Source organism: Cyprinodon variegatus, unplaced genomic scaffold (assembly GCF_000732505.1).
Source record: "Cyprinodon variegatus isolate N-32 unplaced genomic scaffold, C_variegatus-1.0 Scaffold17, whole genome shotgun sequence".
Taxonomy (NCBI): domain Eukaryota; kingdom Metazoa; phylum Chordata; class Actinopteri; order Cyprinodontiformes; family Cyprinodontidae; genus Cyprinodon; species Cyprinodon variegatus.
This window is the reverse complement of record NW_015150470.1, coordinates 1497318-1501902: the sequence shown is the minus strand read 5'-3', so window position 1 is coordinate 1501902 and position 4585 is coordinate 1497318. Positions and strand designations below refer to the sequence as shown.

The following is a 4585-nucleotide window of genomic DNA, read 5'->3' as shown; positions in this document are numbered from 1 at the left end:
TGTACCTTTAAATAGCTGAATTAGATTAATGCATAATTAGAAGTAAAGCACAACACAATACTCAGTAAAATAGAGCCTTTAAGCTTTAATCAAAGCTTTGCTTTTGTTCCACTCCAGCTGAAGGATAAGTGCTTTAAGTCTATTGTATCTTTTATCTTAAAAACGCTCTCAGCATTTTGAAAAAAGCATGACCCTAATATCTTCACCTGAGATCATGTTGGTAATTCTAGCTATTCATGAGAGAGCAGGGAGCGCCCTGTAACTCCTGTCTTTTTAATTAACTGTATAATCTGAACAGAGCGATGATCTATTGTCATTGTTTCGGTGCAAATATCCCTCTATAGAAAGGCAGGCTTAAAATGTCAGCTTTGATGAAAAACCTGCTCTGTCTACCAAGATTATATCAGGTTTAAATATGAAGAAAAATATCAAATAACAGCAGCCACTCATACAGCTCTGAAAGTTTCTCTCATAACTAAGATTCTGCCAACACCGTCCTTAATATGCCGTAGGAGCGCAATGAGGTATTCTGGAGCAGAAAGAAATGTTGGTTTACAATATTGTGTAAATGCCAAGAAGACATGCATTTAGAAATATTCTTGGAAAAAAAACAAAAAATATATATATAAACCAGGCCTACAGCTGGAACAAGTGTTTGATATTCATGGTTGTGATAGGTTTCATTATAGTATGCAGTGGCTAATTTTATTATTTAAAAAAACATGGTTGAAGGGTTTATTCAGCGAATTGTTGTAGACGCCGATGGTTCATCAGCATAAAGCAATACAAATACAAAAAGGATTAATCCCAAAAAAAGACAAAAACCTCTGATTTCTCACACTTTCTGGGCAACATTGGTTTATGGATCTATCTTGGGCAGGTAAACGATAGAAAACTGTAAAATAGGGATCCTGTGCTGCTCAACAAATGGAGCCGAGGTGTAAGTTCAACCGAATAAACTGATTACTCGCCTTCATCCGCCTATGACACAGCCAATCAGCTTTGAACCACGCCTCCACGAAAGCCAATCAGATTCCAAAGTTCATCTTAAAAGGCCTCCGATCCGCACCTGTCTGCTGCCTGGTGCGCCGGCGGTGGTTACGCTGTGTAACTTCATTCAGATGACCCCGTTCCAACCCACCTCCAGCCCCTCCTCCACCATCGTAGCTAAAGCGTCATCAGAGTGTCATTCCTCCTGGACTCTTACTGCATTCCGTGTCTCATATCAACCGGTCCGGCAGAAGACCGCCATGTTGAGCCTGGTTCTGCCAAAGGTTTCTTCCCAATGTTTTTCCTCTCCACTGTCGCTTCATGCTTGCTGATCATGGACAGGTTCTCTCAACCTGTGTTATCCAAGCCGGACTTCCATCTTCCAGGTCCCTGAGTGAAGCTCTAGTATCAGCTCATGGAGTCAGCTTGATCTCCCCATAAAGCTCAGCATACCGTCTCGCTAACCAGCAGTCTACAGACTGACCAACTTCATCTATGACCACTCCACCACCAGTTTCAGGCCTGGTGGGGAACAGCCCTGTTCTTTACTCCTGTTCATGCATATCTATCAAATTCAGCGCTATGTTTCCTACTGAGGTCTGAGCGCCAAAGAATAAGTAATTCTTATTGTCTTTTCTCTCCGTGTGAGTTTGTCAGATTGAATTGGAATCTGCTGTTCTTTCAACTTTTAGTGATCTGCCAAATCTATGACAAAAATCTATAGCAACGTTTCATTTCCTCTTTTCTGTAAATGTGATATTCTGATTAAAATTTTTGTTACTAACTATGAATCTGCCTAGATGTTTATTTTTACATCATGATCCAATACACTTCCTGTGTAGCTTTTTATCTTAAACCAAATGTAGACCCTGAGTTTTCTAAAGTGTTAATGGCATCATTTATTGATTTTTATTGTACCATTAAGTGCAAACTGGCTTCATCATCAATGAGCCAGAAGAAAGGATTTCTTAGACAAATGTTTTGTGGACATATTTAAACAGTAATATGTTGTTGCTGCCTGACCCGGAAAAAGCAACCAACTCCCTGGATTGAAGCCATCTGGCGCGGTCATCAAAACCAACTTTGAATCTTTTCATGTTGATTAAAAATAGATCAACCAACTAATTAAATTACACTTCAAATGAAATATGAAGCACCGTAATCTTATCTGGATCCAGCAAATCTCCCAGCTTGTTCACAGCAGCCTGGTTTGATGTATGAGGACGGCACTTACAACCAGCAGCCAACAGCCTGAATGTCTCTTTAATTATAAACAATGTGAGATAAAATACAAGGTGACCTCATCTTGATTCACTACATGTGTGGCTGCGGTGAAATATGAAGTGCACTCTGTCGTGTCTCTTTCCATCATCCTGAATCACTCTGCTGTTATCAAAATGCTCCGAGGATGTAAGGTGAACTTTAGTGAGGGTTTCATGCAGCTGTTTCCTGATGACCAGCAGCCTCACAAGTGGACACTATATCATCATCTCTACCCCACGACCTCGTAAAAAATGACCCAGTAAAGAGGAAATCACACTAGCTGTATGTCGTATTGCTGTGTTCTGGCTGTTATCAGGCTGCCCTTTGTGCTCGATTCTTTTAGGTTTACAGACCATGTTCCATTATGGCTGTAAAGTAGTACATCAGAATGACAGGGTGTGGAAAATAAAGTTCTGGCCTCAATGTTTGCAGAATTTCATGCTCTGACTCTCAATTACAAACATAGCAGGAAACATGGAGAGAGTAAAATACATCAGGTCACTTCAAAGTAATGCAAAGTTAGCCTAGTTATTCTCCCATTAACAGTTTTACTATGATTGCTTATCAAAATATATAACTTTGAAGTGTTTTGTTTGATTACCATATGATTTAGTACCACACTAAATTTCAAGGAAAGTCGTAGGGAAATCATGGCTTAGACATGTATATAAATGTACTCTTTTTTTTTTTAGACAATATTGTCCCAAAATTTAGAAAATTTCTATTTTTAAAAAAATCCTGTCTTAAAATCTGTGTTTTTTTTTCGTTATTTTTATGCAGGCCAGTTAGTTATACGTCAGCTTTAACACCTAAATTCGGCCAATCATATATCAACGGTCATCTGTCAATCAAATTTTTTCAGTCATAGCATCTTGGTTTATATGTCGCAGCTAATATACGTAATAGTTGAAATAAGAAATAGGAATCATTTTCTTCAACATTGAGTTCCGTCCCAGTGTTCACGGGGATGGACGTCTGTGTCTTCAGCAGGCGTAGAGCTAACAGAACTGGCAGCATTGCGAGGCAAGGGCTCAAACATGTACGGCTGTAAGCCTTCTACACCAAACCAAGCTTCTGCCGCCCTGGCGTCCTCTTCCACAACATCTTCATCCCCGCTTTCCTCCTCTAAATAGCAGGAGACGACCTTCAACACTAAACTCTCCTCCTCTTGCATGTTTCCTCTGTCCATAACGTTCCTTGACAGTGTCATTTCTAAGTCACCAATTTAGTGCTACTTGGTCCCAATGGAATATCCCATTGGGAACCTACTAGCACTAAGTTGCTAACTGGTTAGCAACGATGCTTTCAACAAACCGGCCACGACCAAAACATTCTCTTTATTCACTCGTGTAAAATCGGGCACTACTTGGGAGAATCCAGAAATGTAACGGTTGGAACAGCCGCTTCCCTATGACTTTAAACATGCTTAAACTATATGTGTTTCTCTGTCTAACAGGGGGCTGTAACTGGGCCTTGATAAGCCTCTGTACTGTGGTCAGCACAGAGCCAAAGAGTTCAATTAAAAACATGCAAGTAGAATCATACTTCATACTATATAGTTTAGGTTTTGAAATGGTAAAATGTTTACTGAAAAGGTTTGCACGCCTGCTGCACATTTTCACATCGGGTCAAAAGCTTGTTCACATCCCAACTTGTGCGTCAAACATTGTGCCCCAACATACTTTATAAATGAGGCCCCTGGAGTTTTAGACGACCAAGACACAGAACAATCATCACACTCAACAGTGATTATAGGGTCCTTTTCAGTTATTGGTCTTTTTTGTGTTTAAATTAATCGTGATGAATCGATAATTGAAATAAACGTCAACTAATTTAGCAATTGATTAATCTTTAACTGGAGATTAAAGATTCTAAAACGTACCTTTGGCTGACAGAGCAACCCACCTAGAGCAGAAATTATACCAAAATTTTTCAAATAAATATGTAAACATTTTGCATTCAGGATAAAAATATTTTCCATCTGTCATTACGCTCTATCTAGGAGTCCTCAAGAATTCATAACACAGGGTGTGTAAAATGTTGTCTTTCCTTTACATCACACAACCAAATATAGATTTTCATAACTTTTCTAGAATTTATTTTTCCCTGGGACTGTTCTCTGCAGCCTATAATCCATAAATGATTGCCTATTATACCTACTTTTAGCCACTAGGGTGCCTGGACCTTTAACTCCCTGGTTTAGCGTCTCTGAAAGCAACTAGCAGCACAGCTCTGTCTCTGTCTGCAGAAAATTCTCCCCCACTGATTTACAATCTGATAGTAAAAGTAAACTTCACAACCGTATGAGATCTTTAAAGGAACTTCCCTGAGG

The 4585-nt window shown here is 39.4% G+C and overlaps 1 protein-coding gene across 1 annotated transcript in view; it reads left to right on the top strand.

Annotated features, from left to right (window-relative positions):
• The window catches only part of LOC107092384 (contactin-associated protein-like 4), a 182368-nt gene that overhangs the window by 161232 nt on the left and 16551 nt on the right, over positions 1-4585 (top strand). The gene's annotated exons all lie outside the window — the stretch shown is intronic.